The 20,603-nt window shown below is 42.2% G+C and overlaps 1 long non-coding RNA gene across 1 annotated transcript in view; it reads right to left on the reverse strand.

Moving 5' to 3' along the window:
* Positions 1–545: 545 nt before the first annotated feature.
* LOC110352180 (uncharacterized) overlaps positions 546–20,603 on the reverse strand; it is a 32,888-nt gene continuing 12,830 nt past the window's right edge. Inside the window, exons 2-3 of the long non-coding RNA XR_002400732.4 lie at positions 4,583–4,679; positions 546–4,263 (exon numbers count right to left, since the gene is read on the reverse strand). This is a non-coding gene — a long non-coding RNA (uncharacterized lncRNA). The remainder of the gene's footprint in view (positions 4,264–4,582; positions 4,680–20,603) is intronic.

The raw sequence follows: 20,603 nt of genomic DNA on the forward strand, positions 1-20,603 counted from the left end.
TGAAAGGCTTACCCAGGGAGAGGAGAGTAAGGGAAGATTACCTGCATTAGAATCACAAAGCCACCACTTTTCGTGGCACTAATGGCTATTGTTATTATATCTGTTTCCACAGATGTTATTAATGCTACAGTAGTAGTAATTATTATAGTTAATATAACGGTATTATAGTAATGCTATTATATAGTATAGTAGTATTATACTAATAATTAATATTATAGTATAAGCAAATGCTGAGGTCCAAGTTTTCTTTGTTCATCATAGCTGGCTATATCCGCAAATGTATATTAAGAAACAACTCCTAGCTCAAAGAGTAAATTTATATATATATATATATATATAGCTGGAGTAGATTTAAAGTCCTCTTTACTTTCCTATAAAATGGCAAATTGCTAAAGAAAAAAATAATAATAATAATAGTGTGAGATGGAGCCAGTGATGTAAATCAGATAATGACATGCTGTTTGCATCACCTCCCCTCTCTGTAAATGTTGTACAAACACCCAGACATTTAGCTTCAAAATGTCTTAGAGACCTTGGTCTTCAGAGACAGGCTTCGATCTCAATGGAATAACACAATCTCTTCTTCTCTTGTGGGAGTTTTATCTTGATTGTTCCTAGCCCTTTATCACAAGTCCCAGAAGATTCAGTGCATTTCTAATGCCTGGCTCTTTCAGTCTTGAGAAAAAATTCTAGCCAGGAATTTTATTTGGGAATAGTTTTTCAACAGAAAGTACAGTTTACACAAAACAATTACTTGCCTGAAATTTCATGGTCATCTACTATAAGTTTATGGACAAAATATATTTCAAGCAATCAGAAGGAACTTCAGGAGTTTTTATGTTTCTGAATCTACATGAAATGCTTTGTCTGCTTCAACTCAGTGTTAAATTCCATTCTGTCTACCGGCCCAGAAGCCTTTTTTCCAGTAATTTTTTTGCTGGCTCAACCATGTGGCATGGGTAATGCATTTAACACCATTCAGATGAAGGCTGAAACATGGTAATGGTGGAGGCTAGCATTGCTGCAGACCATAATTTAGGTATGTTTCTTCACTAGCTCTTTTTTTCCATACTAAAATACAGACAATTGGTTTGAGATGTTATAGAATTTTTTAAAATATAATATTCTAGTATATACAAAATGATATAGGCCAGCAAGTTCAATATACATAAACTGTTGCTGAATAAGCTATTTTAACCCCAGCATCCATGGCTAAGAGATTTTGAGCTCTGCTGCAGTAGTTCCAGGTATGGGAAGGAATAGACCAGCCTTGCCCCTGGTCTTGGGCACCAGAGGAGGCTCCAGAAACTCCAGTTGATCTCAGATGCTATTAGGGCAGCAGTCAGGGATTGCTGTGATGCATAGCTCACCCTTTACCTATCGCACCTTCTGACTTTCTACAAACATTACAAGCTACAGCTTAAACAGATTGCTTCTTTGTTTGGTCAATTAAGTAATTTTGGGGCCTCTCTGTAATCTACAGATGTTGTGGCATAAACAGCACAGCCAAAGTTTAAAAGACTGTGGCAGGAACCCAGGATTGTACCTGAATGCTGGTGTTTGGCTTTGACACTGCTTGGTTCTCCATATTTTGTGCTTATCACATTTTTTTCTTTACACCTTCAAAGCTAGCTATCATTCCATATGCAGAGAAATTGTAATTATTCTCTTTGGGAGAAGACACAGATGGGATCTCAACACTTTTTTTTTGGTAGTGTTGGTACTCCTTTGACTCAGCAAACCAGACTTCACTTCTATTTAAACTGCTTTAAATCTAGTTTTCAAGCAGTATAAATTAGAGCAAATTGTCTATGTTTGCATCCAGAAGCTACATAATTGCTTTTATGTTCAGCACAAACAGTTCAGAAAGTGAAATTCTGAAGACAAAGTTTCTCTGAAAAATGTTTATACTACTAAGAACTTATGAAAAGTGCAGCTTTCAGGGTGATGCATGTTTCCAGGAAAAACAGCTCCTTAAGTTTTAGGGATTTTTTTTAGGGTGGTATCTGATTTTCTTTTCCTGTTCCCTAGCCACAAACTTTTAACAAGTCTCCAAAATTCTCATAATACATTTTGTTCCCTGGAGGTACAAGGGACATTTCTAATGGCAGGTAGGGGGGGTGTTTAGTTTTGTGGTTATTTTATTTTATTATTTTTATTATTATTTAATATCCTGTGGATCTATACAAATCAGGCCTCTCAGCTGCCTTTTTTTCACACATATACATCTCCTCATTAGTTGTTCAGCTCACGTATACTTTGTATGCTATGCTATGTAGTTGCATTTGATTGCCAGAAAGATGCTATTTTCTGACGTGGAGGTAGTTTATCTCCCCTGCTAGTTGTCATGGCATTTTCAAAAGTTCTGACAAAACATTGTCTTCCCCACGAGATCTCAGAGGGCAGGGACAAGATAAAACAGGTTGCATTTCATTAACCTACTAAAATGTTACTGAATTCTGTCAGTGTAAACACCAGTGCGTTACCAGGTAATAATTCTTTACATAAAACAAAAGTGAAGCACAGTTTTCATGGCACACCTAGTACTAACCTAGGACTAGTATATAGCTTCTGGTCATTTTCACTGGGTTTCTATGTCTTACATGGGCCTTTAAGACTGGAGGCCATATTCTGAGACACAGAGTAAGCCCTAGGTTGTGCAAACAGATAAAGTTTAATTAGGAAGTGGCTACTTAATTTTCATCCCAGAATGAGCCTCCCAGGCACCTGTGAACACTGTAGTCCTCGTTAGCATCTCATTATCCAGCATCTTGTTGTTATCCATTTTGCTTTGCCATGAGTGTAATTCAAACTATGACAGAGGCACTTGGGGAGGGCTATTAAAAGACTGCTGAGGACACGCTGCCAGGCACTGGGTCAGATCCTCAGCCGGCACAATCGGCACCAGCAATCTCATTCACACAGGGCAAAGGCACCAGCCCTTTAAATTCTACAACAAATCCAGACGTAATTTCCTTTGAAATTCTGCAACTTCAGTGCCTCTTTTTTTGTCTCTTCTACCAACTCCTTGCTCTCTTCTGACTCATCTCCTTCAGCAGCCCCCCTCATTCTCACTTATTGTCTCCATTTGCTTGTACTCATGATTTTCCTTTTTAAACCTCTTCTCTAAGCAGCTTCTGCTAAAGCACTGTCCAAGCTGCTTTCTCTGCTATCTGCCCAATTACATGTGCTCAGCCTTTTGGCATTTGTGGCATTTTATGTTTCCATGATGGCAGATGCCAAGTGAGCCCTTTCATTTACTGCAATGAAAACATCATTGTTTTGAATTTGTCCTCTGAACTAGCTGCATGTTTTCAATTCTTTGTTTGTTTTAATACACCCTGTGCTTGATAGCTCTGTTCATAGGCTTATTCAGTCTAAGATCGGGTCTTGCAAGCTTCTGCCTTTGTGGGTCATGTATTAAAAGGACTCAGAAACAAATCTATCCTATCTGTCAAAAAAAACTAGTTAAAAACTATCAGCATTGGAAGCACATTCCCATTTCTCATAGCTTAAAGAGTATCCCTGAGATATTTTTTGTCTCTCCCAATTAAATGGAAACATTTCTGATTCATTTATCAGCTGATGTAAGTCAACACCACTCAAGTTAGCAGGGCTGTACTGATTTATGCTCACTGCGAATTTGGCACACGAGCCAAGTTTAGTAACTTCTGCATCAAATGCACTTTCACTGTAACTGTCTCCAACAGTACCTTTCTTAATGACAGAAAATTTGGACCTGCTATTGCTCTAACAACAAAACAGCACCATCTTTTCTCTGTGCTATGTGTATGGTGTCATCATTTAGCTCAGCATAAAATATCACTGCCGAAGAATCTGACACTTCAGTCTGACAGCTTTTTATGCCAACTTTGTGATGGCATAACTCATTTTACGAGTTGCAAGGAAAATAAGCTCTCCAAGGCCAGCATCTCCTCAACTCACCCTCCTCACAGTGTCCCTGTGCAAATATCTGGGGATTTGGCAGCTGCAAGAAAACGTTTCTCTCTCCTTGTATGTAAAAGTTGTACTGGGGCGGAGCCAGCCTCATCTTGGCACTGTGTGCAGTGGTGATGCACAAAGATTCAGGGTCACAGTTGATCACTCATTTATATCATCTGACTGTAGAACCTCTTCTAGCACCTGGCTCCAGAGAGTCCCTGGCTGAGTCCCATCTCCATACTAAGGTCTACACATGGTTCCCTCCAAGGTGTGCATATTATCTCATAAACCTGTGAATTCAAGGCTGATGGCAGGAGACACCTGGGTGAGAAAGGGAAAAAAAAAAAAGACAACAGTTTTTAGCAGCCTTAACTAATTCCTGCAGACCTGGAGGCTTGGCCTGGCTCAGCCCCTGCACAAAGAAAAAAGTCTTCCTCTTCTGACTGATGGCTGTGTTCCTGTAGCTACATGCCGGTATAATTCAAACCTGTTTCCTTTTTCACCTGCTTTTCTAACATTACTTACAGAAAGGGTGTCAGTTCTCTTTCCCCATCCTGGCTCAGCCTAATCTTAATTATCCCTTTTCACACATGCTATCATTTTCCCTCATGAAGAAATTTAAAAAAATATATCAAAATACCTTTCTTCTTCTTCCTCTTCTTCTTCTCCTCTTCCTTCTCCTCCATCTTCTTCGCTATTCAGTAGACTCTGAGGTTGTTTCCTTGTAGTATTTCTCTCTCAGGAAATAGAAAGCAGTCATTTATTGACTTGCTCACCCAAGCTGTTCAAAGTTTGCTTTTTTTTTTTTTTCTTCAGTCTAAGTTTTTAGCTGAGAAAGCAGTGTTCATAGCAAGGCAATATCTCTGCCTCTCCAAAGATTTTTGTGCTCTGTTGATTTTGTCATAACAACCTCACCTTCCAGACTTTGCCTGCTGGCCTCTTTATTGCCCCCTGAGTAGATGAAAAAGCACTGAGAGACTTCTGCTGCCCACAGATTCCCTAGGGCTGACCGCTATATTTTTACAGGTCCAAGAGGGCTGTCAGTTTCACGTGTCTTCCCAGACAAAATTCTGGCACACATGTAGGTTTGAACACTGCATGCCTGTTTTTCTTCCTAGTGTTAGGGTCTTCAAAGGAACTGTTGAAGTACATGTACCCTGAGCTCACCATCATCTGTGATTTTGATGTTTTAGTTGCTGTCTCCCCATTCTGCAGAGCTCAGGAGCACCAGTCCCAGTCCATAACACTGTTTTGCTTGTGGTTTCTTTCACTGTTTAGGCACTGAGGACAAAGCTCCCAGAACTGGCTTCCTCCCTGCCAGGTCTGAGCTGCACACCACAGTTCCATGTCCTCGCTCCAGCACCACCATGCCAGGACCAGGGACCACAGACTGAGCACTGTGGTCAACCAGCCACTTATCCCTGACACTTAGGGGTTGCACAAGAGAAAGAGGCAGTGATCCTGTGCTGCGTGACAGGGCTGTGTGGTTTAGCAGGACCCCAAACTCAATGGAAACCTCTTAGCTTCAGCTTAGCAGAGGGGTTTCTCTCCCATCAATATCATCTTCTTTCAATATGCAGAGCTGTTGCAGGGGGCTTTAGATGTGTAACTGTTGTATGCATTGACCAAAAATGCAGCTAAGATTTGCAGAAATGCAGGTTAAAGATTTTCCAAAATCAATGGAGGACAAGTAAAAGAAATTCAAGAGAGAAGTGGACCAGAGCAGAAAGTGCTAAAGGTAGCAGCAAGTCTCAGAAAACCTCTCTGGATTTGAAATCTTTTTGAGGTTTCGGAGCCAAGGGAGACTTGCAGCAGTGTTATGATGGAGAGCCAATAAACAGGTATCTATGTAGTTTTCTCTTCTCACACGTATGGTAAGTACAGGATGAAAACAAGAAGATGCTCAGTGGAGTACTTAAAAACCGGACACTAAGAGAGCTGTGCCAGTTGGATGTGTGGGAATTGTTTATGTTGTATCTTTTCTGCAGATGGAAACTTCTACTAGCAGGAGACTGTTGGTCACTTTTCCCCATCACCTCTCCCAGTTGTACACCTTTTGCTTTGACATAGAAAGTAGGTAATTTTTTTTTCTGCAGATTAAAGGTCTGGAAGAACACTTTGCTACCTGCCGTAGGTCTCAGCAATTATATTTGCTTCATTTGAACTGGTAACATTGCACTATGAGAATTCACAGCACTGTTGCTGTTGCCTGAGTGGCAGTAGAGCAGCACTCCCTAACAGACGAGATGTGATGCCAAGGCTTGCTAGTTAGGCCTGCTTAGAGATTTGTTTGGGCATCTGTTCCTAATTTTGCAGGACCACAGTGATTCCTCATTCCTGGCCCATGTGCAAACTAATGATCTGTGCTGCAGTTTGTCTTTTAATTAACTTCCAGAGGGGCTGCTCACTGAGATGTAGATTATGAACTGAATTACTTACAGAGGCAGAGAGCTAAGGAGGTGCATGCTAGCCTCCAGTGGCAGGATGCAGTGGCATTGAGCCACTGAGTCTGAGAAACTGGGAAAGATCTTACTTGGATGATCTTATGAACAGGGTAAAAGTGCTGGAAGCTGTCCAGATACTGGAGGGGAATGATTACTTTGGATTTTCTTGTATAGCTTCTTATGAGGACATTGCTGTCTATCATGAAGGACAGGGTACAGGGCTATGTGGGCAGAGTTCTTCTACCAGGCTAAGCCCTCTCTAAATGACCTCCTTTCCCTAGATATTCAAGCTGTTATGCATTTTGAGAGAGAATTACTGCATAATAGCATCATTGCCAAATGACATAAGGCCATCTTACCAAGGAAGTAGGCACTGTCCTTGTGTGTAAAGGCATGCTGTGACTGAGAGACTTGCAAAAGCCAGCAGGCAATATGAGGCCAGGCAATCTGCCTGATGCCAGGTTGCAGACAGACCTAGTTATAAGCAAAACAAAGTGAAGCCAAATACTTGAAGTCCAATACTTTGAAGTCCAAAATCTTCTCAGATTAATACCGTGTCAGCATGGACCTCCTTGACACAATGACAAACCAGGTTTGGAAGAGTGTGCACAAAGAGCATATATGAGCTGGGATAGTCACTGTGAATGCAGCTCGTGCTGTAGTCACTACGGGTCTTGGTTTCTCCAGGATGAAAGAGGTGGCTTTGGGAGCACTGCCAGGCTGCTCTGACCCTGCTTGTTCCCATAGCCCCCAAGGATGCCAATTCAAATGAGATCACTTCCCAACAACCTCCCTCCTACCAACCAAATATTTCCGACAACTCCTGTTTAGAGCAGATCAGCATGCCCTTCCTGGGGAGAGCACATTGATGTCCTTCTCCGTGACACATTGTGGCTGAGGAGAGGGCAACAAGGCAGGCCATGACAAGAAGTTTGCCCACAGAATCAATTCAATTATACAATAAGAATAATTCAACTCCTGAGAATCAGACAGGTGATTTACTGACCTGGCACAGGAAGGATCCAAGCATTGCCACCACTGTCCTGATTCTGGCACTGTGCACCAGGAGCAGAAGTATGCAGGAAGTATTTTCTTTCTGAGAAGCTCTTCCCCTCACCTGGGGACTTTGCTGCTCTATCTTTTTTGCTTTTGGGATCCCAGTCTCAGCTCTGTGGATGGACTTCCACTCATTTTAGCCATTTACATGTGAAATACGCAGGCAGGCAAAAGTGTGTGGTTGTTCCTCTACGACATGGTATGGACATGGTGGCATTTCCAAGGAGGGCTTACCTGGGATTATGGTAAGTGCAATGAGTTTCTCTGAAGGTGCTGACTTCTCTCTATGGACTGCAAAGGGAGCCTAGATTGAACTCCTTACTGAAGCTATGGGAGAGGAAGCCATGGGTCAGATCAGTAGTTTCCATAAAGAAGATGGAAGCTATTCGTTCTGCTTAAATTGAACCCTCACTGCACCAAAAGGAGGTGTCAAGCTGAACTTCAAAGAGAGAGAGAGAGAGAGAGAGAGAGAGAGAGAGAGAGCAGGGATGCTTGCTAAGTCTTAAGCCTATAAAAGATTTTTAGCCTCCCACCAGCTCACCATTGGAAAGAACACTGGCTACTCTTGGCTTTTCTTTCCTTTGTCATGCAATGTGTCATCAAATGAACTTACTCCTAAATTTTGGCTAAGAAAAACTGGAGCAGAAGACAGACCTGTTAGGTAAAGAGCAGGGGAAAAAGGTGAGGAAGAGGGAGAAGGAAAAAGAGGATACAAGAAGTGAAAGACAGCAGAAAGAAATGTAACAGTATTCGGAGGATATTACAGATCTGGGGAAAATTATATGTTGCTACGTTGAGGGGAAGGGACTTCTCACTCATGAAACAACCAGGCCAGGAGACAGGAGGGCCTTCAGAAAGATAAGATGATGCTTTTCAAACATAGCCTGGAACACGAGTAGCCCCGGGCTGCTGGTTAAAATTGATGTGAGCAATCCTGGACTTCTGCTGCTGCAGATCCTCTTCATTAGTAAGACACTATATTTAGGTCTCTCCTGACAGGTGGGAGGACCAGAGATTGTCAAGCAAACTGCAGTGAAGAAAGAAATTACTAAACTTTTCTTGTATCACAAGGTGAACTTGAACTCAACCTTAGGGGAAATTCAGGAAAATTGTTTGTTTCTCTGTTTGTTTTAATTTTTTATGTGTTGCTAATGAAAAAGAAACTCAGGTGGTTAACGCCACAGCTCAAAATATGCACACAAAACACCATAAGTTTCTAGTGCTTTACTCGTAAACCGTATTCCATTAGCAGCATTTTTTACATAGTTACATCTTCAAAGCAACAGGGATAGAGCAGGAACTTAGCATATGCAAACCATTGCTTTCAGAATTTCTTGCACCCTTTTTTCAGAAAATAAAATACTAATTTAAAAAGAGAAAAAAATACACGGTACTAGCATTTGTTCATGCATCTTTGAATGAAGTTCCATGTGTTATACAGAAGATTTAGTTCTCTCTGAGCTGACTACTCAGATCCCTAGTGGGAAAAAAAAAAAAAAAAAAAAAAAAAAAAAAAAAAAAACTTTTATTTAATTCTCTGCCAGATTATCACTACTTGTCTGCTTGTTTGTTTTTATTTATGAGGCAAGTTTGAAGGTAGATAGTAGAAATCATAACTATGTTGTTCTACCAAAAAAAAATAAAAAATAAAAAAAACAACCTGGAAGATATGACTATGTTGTCTACGACCATGAGAAAACCTTATTTTCCTTATAAATACAATGATGCCCTCCAGATGCCTTAAAACAGATTAAAAACAAATGGAAGGATGTTTTTGCTAAAGAACACAGTGCTGTGGAACTCATTGCCACAGAATGCTTGTGGAGGCCAAAGGTACAAAAAAGGGCTGGGAAAAGGTTAGACAAATTCATAAAAGGGTGATACTTCAAATAGCTATTTAACTTCATGCTTTGGGTTCTCTGAATCTGCCACACAGAAAGTGAAGGTTTATGCTAAAGACACCTTATATTTGCACCTTTTTTTTTTTTTCTCAATTGAGAGAGAGACAGAGAGAGTCCACATTATGCATTTCTGCCAGAGACAGAACGTGGGTCTTGATGGTCCTTTGGTCAGTAATAGACAGCTATTCTTGTGCTTCTTCTTTTTTGTCTCTGTCAGCAGAGAAATACTCTTGTCGGCCCAACTAGTGGTATTTGAGGAAGTGGTGGAGCTACACAAAACCAGTTGAAGAAGGTGTAGCATGGAGAGACCCTCAAGAAAATTTACTCTGTATTCAGGGGAAACACTTTTTTTTCCCTAGATACAATATTGGAACTAATAATAAGTTAGTTTCAGGTAATGAACATCATTGCAAGAATTACGAGAAGGTACAGTTCTTGCAAATTTAATACTTTATAGAAGCAAATAAATCAAATCTCAGGGGAAAGGCACTGGCTGTTTTTTAGCTCCTGTGAGTGAAGAAGAAAGTGTTTATGAATGAGAGGTATGTGGGAACTTCACACTTCAGAAATACGTATTAAATTTGCACAGAACTGAAATACAAGCTGAACAACTTGATTAATACTATCACATGTTGCTTGAATGCGAACTTCATTATAAAATAGAAAGTATTTTGCTTTCTTTTCTGCCCCATGCTGAATGTATATAGGGCTTCCCGTTCGAAACCAGCTATCATCCTGTACAACAGTCAGAAATTGTTTTCTTCTAATCTTTGAGCAAAGCACCTGGGATGAGTTGAATTTTAGCTGTAGATGAATGTAAGGTGAACTCAGATTTACCTATCTATACTAATTTGTGGACATTTTAACCCACTCAAGGGTGAGTTTATTGACAGATGCTCAGGAGCACTTGCCTCTCTAGGCAGTGTTGCTCAGTCACTGAGGCAAATGTGCAGGGATTTATCCAGAGATTTATTTCTTGAATCAGGATAACCCACAATGGCCTTCACCTTACAGACTAATGAGACAGGAACAGAATGTTTATTTGTTTTTCTGGCTCTGCATTTTACCTAAAAGAGGGCATTCCTGAGCAAAGAATTCCAGATAGGAGAATTTCCAATATCATTAAAAATAATACTCCTGGATATGCCATGAAAAAATGTAGAAAACATTAGGTTTACAAAACAAAGACTTCTTCCCTCTGAGCTTAAATGATGTAAGCAGTAGGTCATAGGCCAGGTCACAGACTTTATGCTGAAACCCTGCCTAAGGGTAAGTTTCACCCATTGCAACGCAGATATCATTAGTCTGTTGAAAATTCACCAGATTTTTTTTTCCATAGTTGCTAAGACTTAATCATGAGGGTAAAGGGAGAAGATATCCTTACTGACCTTTTTCTATTTCTTATTTCTCTCATTCTGTGAACAGAATTGTTTATTTTGCTCTAGTAACTCAAGTAAAAGCTCTCTCTCGTCTTTTTTATGTCCTTAGCAATTAAGATCATTTATTTTCTTTCCTCTTCTACCTAGAATTAAATCAGTTTCTTAAGAAAACCATAGGCAAGCAGTACCAAATGCATAGATTTGAATAGGAGATCCCACAGGGAAAATATTCTGGTTTTATTGAATTTAGAAACAAGTACCTTTAAAATAAAAGAATGCTTTAAAATGTTGGCTGTTGAAAAGACAATGGCAAACAGATCAATAAGGGGACATAGTTTGTATGTTGTTTTGGAATATCTTTTCTCACAACAGAAGATATAAAAGCAAATATTGATTTACCCTGGTTGGATTTTGATGGCTAAAAGGAGCCATCAAGGAACTACCAAAAGTTTGAAAGTCACATACAACACAAGTAGTAATTAAATACTTGGTTAGACAGCATGCTGTTTCTGAAAATATAGAAATATATAAATAAATAGAAAGGAAGGAAGGAACGAAGGAAGGGAGGGAGGGAGGGAGGGAGACAATGAAGAAGATGTTTGGTTTGCTATCCTCACCTTAGTCTGAAGCATGCTTGACTACTTCATCAAATCTCAAATGTGCAATGCTTTCCAGAAAAGAAGCCAGTAGCTCTTCCCTCCTGACAAGCAGACTTATTAAACACCACTCTCTGCTTAGCCATTAAGCAGAGGCTCTGTCCTAGCAGTAGGAAATTACTACTGACTTCCTGGAGGTGGCATCTTCTGTGGTAATGCAAAACCAAAGTCCTAACTACAGATTTTCTTCCCACTGTACTGTTAAACCACCCGGTTCCCATGGTTCAGTGTACATGGAGGTACGGTCTGTTTCAGTGACAAGTATATGACAAAGTAGCACCCATTTCTGGACATATTCTCCTTCCCTTCTTTTCACAAATACATCAGACTCAAGAATCTGGTCCCAAGCAGACTTGTGACTCCATAGGGAAAAAGTGCCAGACACTGCTTGTCATTAGAAACATCACTGCTGCCATTGATTTCAGATGAAAGGCTTACTATGTAAGACAGCAATGGATGGCAGGTGGATACACAGAAACTGTGACATCCATTTTAGACAGGGTTTCCCGGCCAGATTCCAAGATACTTCATCAAGTTGTCTGCAGTCTCAGCGGAATTTCACCGGCTATTTCTTTAGCTTCCCTAAACAGTCATGCAGCTCCCCTTACCTAGGAGAAGTAACCCAGAAGGCCCTGCACTGCAGACCTGAGTGAGATAAAAGAGTTACAAGCTCAGCAACTCCAAGATTAACACTGATGAAATGAGTCCCTGAGTAAAGAGATATTACAAATCATAAGTGTAGGTTAAATCATAATATCAAATAACACCTCCTAAAACCTCACTTTTGGAAATTCTTTTTATTTGTCGTCCACAGATGCAGACTTCAGGATTTGGTACTTCCAATCTTTTCTAAGCACCATATAGCTAGATTTATTTATTTATTTATTTTCCAAATGAAAGGTGAATAAACTGGGCAATAATGTGATTCCAGCTGCTTGAGCTTTGAGGAAGCCAGCCAATCTCAAAACAGAGATGAACATGATGGATTTAAGCTGTTAGAAATCAGTGTATCCCCACTCAAACCAATTATATTTCACCACTGCAGAATCAGCCAAACATCTGGCCAATTATTGTTAATAATTATCAAGTTGGATCCATCCTAGGTATTGAGACCTGCTCTGTCTCCTGTGTATTTCCATGAGTTCCGCATTTTGCTCTACTGAGTGACCCAGCAGTGTGCTCTCTCCTCCTACAAAGTGAGGACTTACACCAAGCTTGTCTCAGTTGGAGGCATTTCTGCATATATTGCTGAAAGTTGAATAGGTAAATACGACTAGGTTTTGTTCTTTTAAATATTCATCATATAATTGCTAAGTGAAACAAATGCATTGTCCTTTTGTTGCAAAGTAAAAAGGCTGAGCAGGAGTATGAAAATATGCAAACACTAAGCTGAGACAGACCAAGAGCAGTTGCTTCCTTCCCATTGTGTGACAGGCAAGTAACCCCTTAGGAGCCATCCCCACATGCAAGGCTGGCTCTGGCACATACAGTTGAATCTCACACTTCACTTTCTGCCACACAGACAAGCAGAAACAAGTACAAAAGCATGTGGTGTAGTGGGCAGACTGCTTGCGGTGGTTTTACCCAGCTGGGCGGCTGAACTCCACCACAGCCGCTCTCTCACTCCCCCTCATCAAAGGGAAAGGGAAAGAAAATACAATGAGAAGGGCTCAAGGGCTGAGATCAGGACAGGGAGATCACTCAACAGTTATCATCATGTGCAAAACAGACTCAGCATAAGGGAGATTAATGTAATTTATTACCTATTACTAACAAGCCAGAGCAGTGAGAAACTCAACCTAAAAACACTTTCCCCCATCCACCCTCTTTTGAATCTTCCACCCAAGTGGTGCAGGGGAACAAGCAATGGTGGCTGCGGTCATTCCCTAACGCTTTGTCTCCACCGCTCCTTCACGGTCACTCTGTGGCCCTGCTCCATGTGGGTCCCTCCCTCGGGATGCCGTCCTTCCCAAACTGAGCCTGCAGGGGCTGCCACAGGCAGCAGCTCTCCAAGAACTGCTCCTACACGGTTCCATACCACGGGGTCCATCCCCTAGGAGCAAACTGCCCCAGCACGGGTCCCCCAAGGGTGGGCAGCAGCTCCCCTCAGAGCCCCTGCTCCTGCGGGGGCTCTCCATGGGCCACAGCCTCCTCCAGGCCACATCCACCTGCTCCACCAGGGGTTCCCCTACAGGCTGCAGCGTGGAGATCTGCTCCATGTGGGACCCATGGGCTGTAGGGGGACAGCCTGCTCCACCAGGGGCCTCTCTACAGGCTGCAGGGGAACTGCTGTTCTGGTGCCTCAAAGCACCTCCTGCCCTTCTGCTCTGCCATTGGGGGCTGCAGGGCTGGTTCTCACTCCTTGCGCTCCCAGCTGCTGTTGTGCAGCAGTCTTTATCCCTTTCTTAAATCTGCTCTCCCAGAGGCACAACCACAGTCATTCACTGGCTCAGCTCTGGCCAATAGCCTTTGGAGCCGGCTGAAATAAGCCCTTATTTAACATGGGGAAGCTGCTGGACTCTTTTCACAGAGGCCACCCATGCAGCCCCCCTGCTACTAAAACCTTGCCATGTAAGCCTAATACACTGCTGCAGGTACAGCTCTGCAAGGGAAGGTGCTGACAGATACAGCACAAAACTATGGTTTTGATACAACCCTTATAGATTAATATTTTCTCTTCCACCACCATGGGTTAACTCCCATATTGATAGTGAAGTGACTTACCTGCTTATCTTTTGGCACAGAGCATGAGTTGCAAGTAAGAGATGGCACAGTCATGGCACCTCCCCTTCTCTACAGCACACGGCTCCCAGGGTGCTCACTGCCACCTTCCTATGGCACGTTAGCAGAATTAACTTGTCCCTGCTTTTGTCAAGTCCTGTCACCACCTATGCCCAGCATTTCCCAGCACTAGTTCAGCCAAAGTTTGATACAACTTATTTTTAATTCCCTCAACGCTGCTCCTTGCCCCCACTGTTAACACTGCACTGCATACCCTGCCATCTCTTCCCGGCTCCCCATCATGTGCCTCTGCCTGCCCATGAAGTGTTACGACCACTTCCACCCTCCACAACTTCCCAATATCCCAAGCTTCCCACCGTGTGGATAAGCCTGGAACCAAGCAAACCTCCCTCTGAGAGATGAGTTGCTGATGCTCAGAATGAACTGCTTGCCTCATGTATACTTCCTGTCATTTAAGGTAACAAAAACATATGTGCCTCAGATGGAACAAGGCTGGGAAGAAAAGAGACTGTGGCAGCTATAGGGGTGTTCCTACATTAAGTCAGAAGACATGCCAAAGTCCAGCACCTTCAAGCAACGAGACATGAAGATAACAGTCCAGCTTTTAAGTCTGCTGGCCCTACAAGACCCTGCATAGTGACAGACTCCTTTGGCTTATAAACTTGAGCCAATATGACATGATAATTGGGAAGGGAGCAGACACATGTCACACTTAATTAACCAAGAGACTATTTTTTTTCCACCATGGCAGAGTACTTTTAAGTCAAACCTTTCCTGATTCTCAGCAGTGATGGCTCAAGGACAGTGACAGCTTGCTTTGGTCTTCTGTCACACTCATTGTTGCTCCAGAGAAGATGGGAGCACAGACCTAGCAAATGTTTCTTCAGCTATTTTAGTGAGTCACTATGAAAGTATAAAGTGGTGATTAAAAGCCCCATATTTGCACCTCAATTAGCTGAGGTCTTCTGCATGAAATAATGGTGTTGGCTATTGGAAAAAAAAAAAATCATTGGCTGAGGGGTCAAATGGAGGTTCTCATCACAGTGATGCTTTGTCACTGCCGAAGGGTTCATATAGCCTTCCTTCTGGCCCTAGCTAGAATTCTGGCTTGAACACTCAAAAAATGATATGTTGACTACCTCCTCGCTCCCATCCCCAGCTTGTATAAGATATCGCCCTTTGATTCATGCCCTAAAACTCATCATGGTGTTGCAGGGACCTGCCACCTTATTGCTGCACTCCCTGCCAGAGTCTGTGACATGAAAATTCAGCAACCCAATATGTTTTACAGTGGGGGCATTTTCCGAAACAAAAGTTTATTTGGAGAGAAACTGAGTATGACCCTTACAAAAATATTCTTCTGCTCCTTGTATGCCTCAATAACCACAAAGGCAGAGACACAGTTTGGTGCTGGAGCCGATGGACAGAGCCAGGCACCCAGCAGCTCTCTCTTTTTTCCAGCTCTGTCAAAGCAACAAACTGTAACACAGAGGAAAACGTTCTCTCCAAAAGCCTTTCAAATGCCCAGATATGCATTTACGAGCCCTCTATGCACATAACACCCAGCTTCCAGAGTCATTCCACCTGACTCCAGCAATGCGGGGGCTCAATAGAGGGATGACCTAATGGGGAAATGCATGGTCCAGAGGCATGTATTTGACTGTGCAGCGTTGCTGCTTGCCACCTGTGAGTATGACAACAGGTAGAGAGCTCAGCATGGATGGCAAGCCTGTTCCTGCTTGCTGCCAGCAGCAGAAATCTGCTGCTTCCTCCCGTGTCTCCATAGAAACTTCCCTGCCATCTGCAAGAGGCCAGCAAAGAGCTTGATTTCTCTGCAGCAGTCCCTTAGCATAACATACAAGGGGAAAAAAAAAATATATAATCAGGACTTTGCAAGTGGTGTAAAGGAACTGCTGTACACAGCCCTCGGGTTGCTACTGTATTTCCTTCCTGCTCCCTCAACAAACTGGATGTGTCCCAGTTTAGCCTGGCAGCTTTCAGTTGGGTTAGGGCAGTGCTAGTGGGACAAAATTAGCTTCAGTCCAGAATTCAGGCTGGGATGCTTCTCTATATCTCTTGGCTGCAAGTTTCAAATCCACTTAAGGGATCTGGAGGCTCAGTTCCCATTCATTTTCAATGGGAAGGGACCACCTACATCCTTCAGGCAGCTGTGAAGTTATAGCACTTGAAAAAAACAAGTCATGGGCTACAGGTCTTCTGAGAATAAAATTCTTCTTGAGATTTATGGCAACTTGGGTGAGGCTGGAAATTACTGAATATAGAGCCAGAGTGCTTCTAGAAAGAAAAGCAAAAGCTAAAAATGGGCAAAAAGTGATTAAAATAAAAAAAATAAAAAATAAAAAATAAAAAAAAAAAAAAGCAAAACTTTTTAAAACTCTTTAAAACTCTTTTCTGAACTTCAGTAATCTCCATCAAACTTGGGGTGGAAGGACAAATCAATCTGCTTTTTAATCCAAATCACTTCTGTAACATATATAATAGCTAATTAAAGTTTTTGCAAAAACAAAATTCATTGCTGGATGGCTTTTCCTTTAAACACACTTCAAATATGATATTAAAACGTCTGTTTTGTATGAGGTGTTGGATGGCATTCTTTAGCACACTCTATGAATACTGCAATGGTAATCAAGACTTTATTTCTTGTTTCATTCATAATCCTTGTTGAATTATTTTTTTTTTAATTTTTAGTAAATGAACCACAACTTTTAGAACATATTCTAAAAAAAATAAATAATAAAAAAATAAATCAGTGCACTCTAAAAATAAATACATTGAAATTTTAAAAGCCTATTTTGAACTCCGTAGAATGGAAGCAGTTTTGATAGTCTCCACAAAATATATTTCTCAACTATAAATTTCTTTCACTAGCTTTTCTCAGGAAAAGTTTCCTGTATATTTGGGAATGTTTTATCATATTACAGAATAAATGAGTAAGTGAAATAAATAGCAACACCATTCTAGCAACAGCTGAGCGCCATTTGTTCAGTTCACACATTTCTATATTCCTAATTCACCCACTACCATAACACCTGGGCTGATACTGTGTTAGAGACTGGGCTGAACAGAAAGGGCTCAGCTCAGCTTTTGCCTGTAGCCTTTCCTCCAGATCATCCACCTAATATCTTGTAGCCTGTGCAGAGGATAAAAAAAAAAAAAAAAAAGAGGTAGTAAGAGGTAGTGAAGGGAGGAAGAAATATCCGTACCCAAAAAGTGATGAGAGAGCTGAGAGAGAAAGGGTGAAAAATATTTCACAGCGATATAAATATTTCCATTTACACCATTCTGCATGTGGCACTCACATAACAGGAGGAGAAACACTTGAAATATACAAAAAGGTAAGACAGATGGGTCAGAATGGAAATAGTTTTTAAAATTTACTACTCCAAGGTTTAGTGGGTAACAGGAATTTACCATCCCTGCCAACCTCCACTTCCTTCAGAGACCTGAACACACGGTGTAGCTCATCTAGGCAAAGAGCTTCAGACAAAGAGGTAGGGCCTTTATAATGTTATTGTTCTCAGAGGTAATTAAAACTTATATCAGACCTCATTGAGAAGCAAAGAGGTACTGAAAGCAAATGGAGGAAAAATAATAATATTAAAAGAACCTCTTGCCTGATCTTCAATTAGCTATGCCATCTCTGGCAAGTTAACTGCATGGTTCATTACTGATGAATAACCACCATTAAGGTAATGGACTCAAACCTGCGGGACTGGGATCACTCGTCTGGGAAATGTTTAGTACCAGGCCATTTGGCAGAAGTTTTTCCAACAGAAAACAAGGGGGCAAAAGGGAAGCAGGCTCCCCCCGGAACAAGTATTGCCAGCATGTGGCCCAGCCACGTAAAGTTTTTCCTCCCAAGAAAGTATTGTAAAAATTCTAACGGGCTTTGCTGGATTTTGTTTGTTTGTTTTTGTCGGTTGGTTGGTTTGTAATCAAACCATTCCAGCCAAGAGGGGTAAAAAAGGGGTGGTTCTGTTCTCTCTTACTACAGCCAAACCCCTGGGAAGGTGAAGACTCTTCAGGATACAAGGGCTAGCTCATTCACCACATTTGCTTTACTTCACTTTAAAGCCTCTGAACCTGGGATGCTGGTTTCACTCTGCTGAAGAAATAGAGTGGGTTTTGCTCTTCATTAACCTCGTGTAGGTCCAGATTTATTGAATAAACACAGTGATCCATAGCTACAGCCTGAGCTTCCTCTCTGCTGCCCCATTGTGATTTTTGCCAGCTCACACCAGGGTTTTCCCACAGACAGAATAACGAGGTGGGAAGGACTCTGTAGAACTGCTTCAGGAGCCAGGAGTTTCAGTACAAGCACCATCTCAGATGCAGAATGTTCATTTAAAAGATCGAGAAAGAGATTAAATCTTTCAGTGGTAAATCTTGAGAGTGCTTGTGCGATCACACACATCCCTAACATGTAAAAGAAAGAAATGGGAGTCAGCTCTGCTCATTAGCTGATCTTCTATCCCATCTCCCTAGCAGCATAAACAATGCCCCAGCTGGGCAGTCCCAGGAAAGCTCCTCAGCATGTTTTACACTCCACAAAGCCCATGGTGGCTGTTCTGCTTAGAGGAGGGCTGTCCAGCATGGCCTTGCAGGTGGCCGTGCCTCTGGTCAGCATGGAAAGGAATAATGTCACCCAGTGGCAGGCCTAAGGCCTCTCCACTAAAGTGGGGAGTTTTATTCATAAAGATGATAAGGATTTCTGAGCTGGGTCCATACCTCTTCACCTGCTGTAACACAGAGATTTCTTCCTTCAGGAAGACACAAGCCTGGCTTTGCTGTGTTGAGAGGGGATGAAAAGTCATCTGGCTGAGTGCTGGGGAAGTGCTTTCCTTTTGTCCTCTGCACAAGAGGAATAGCTGGTAACAGGCAATCAGCACTGAAGCATGTTCAGCACAGTGTCCAACGGGCAATAGAGGGGGTCGTGACAGTGTAGTGTCATGACAATAGTGAGGAACTGCCTGGGAACTCCATAATACTTGTCATTACAGTTCCTTGAAGCCCTGAGGAGGTGGCAGAAGAAGCAGCGTGGTCAGAAGAGGCCCTGGAAGCTCAGCCCTTGGCCTCGTGAGCTAAAGAAAACCACATCAAGAGGACTGCCACACAGCTTGTCCCAGCAGCAGACTGGCATGTGTGTGCAGTGCTGTGGTTCGGCTCTTTCTGTGCCTTCCCTGAGCATGCATTTTATCTCTTTCTATACAGAGCTGTCTGTAGCACTTTTACCCTTCCAGAAAAAATATGATTTCTTTAAGATGTTTCCCATGCCACTGTCTGGCACTTTTTATTCTTCCAGGAGCTAAGCCTTGACACTTCTGCTGAATTTTAAGAGAAAAATCTTTCTTCTCGTTTCACCTGAATGGGAAGCCTGTGACAGAAAGACTGCATGAAGGGAATGAGCTTGCTGTGAAAGGAGGGGGAGGTGGGGAAGGAATTGACTAATTTAAGCTTTGGAGTGGGCTTCCTTCTTCTCCTCCCAACAGTGAAGGGCTTGTCTCCACTCCTACCATCCCAACCTCTTTTCTTTCAATACCCCACGTGCCAGCACACCCAGAGACCCAACCTCTCACCTCCTAAAGCTGTCTTTTTCCTGCCTCTACCCCCATTTGTTCCCTGACCCACAGCACCCCAGAACCTGTCCCTCTTATGGAGGAACAGAAGGAACGGCTGATGCCAGCATTAACCCAGAGCATATTACAGTCAGTCCAGCAGATCTGACTCGATCATTGCATGATACAAAGAAATCAAAGTCTCCAACAGTGGCTACAGATCTCAGTGCCCACAATGAGGTTATTGGCACAGCAAGTAACCAGACTGATGCCATCTGTACCAGACTCTGCGGTACTTGGAGCAGCATGTTAAAGGAGTCTTTTTAGTCTGCCAGGCTTCACTGTCTATATTAGCATCCAAGGGAGATCTTGGAATAAAGCCAGCACAAGAGCAAGCCTGGGGAAGAAAATCTTTGGGGAAAATGGCTTTCTCAGCCTCTTGTATCTGGTTCTGGACTAAACTGCTCTCTGTCTTGATGTTTCATTTTCAATTGGCTGCTCAGAATTGGCAGGCCATTTCAGTGAGAGATGTCATGTTGTTCTCTCACTTTCCTGGAAGTTTCAGTGCAGAAGCCTTGATTCAGCAGATAACTTTGGCTGTCGGCAAGGAGTTAGAGACCATCGTGGAATTTATGGAGCAAGAACAGCAGAGTCTTTAACACACAGACATGGAATGAATGGGAATGAAGTTCAGCACTTGCCTCACCCCTTCCTGAATAAAAGAATGATACAATCAAAAAAAGCAAGGTTTTCTTACCCAGACTAGGATCAGCCCTCACTCCCCTGGCAGGATCATATCCAGCCCTCAGACACATCTCACATCATACCATAAGAACCATAAGGTCATCAAGTCCAACCATCAGCATCTCTGCCACAAGCAAGGCCTCAGGACCACAATTCCTCCTCC

This window comes from Anas platyrhynchos, chromosome 3 (assembly GCF_047663525.1).
Source record: "Anas platyrhynchos isolate ZD024472 breed Pekin duck chromosome 3, IASCAAS_PekinDuck_T2T, whole genome shotgun sequence".
Lineage (NCBI taxonomy): Eukaryota > Metazoa > Chordata > Aves > Anseriformes > Anatidae > Anas > Anas platyrhynchos.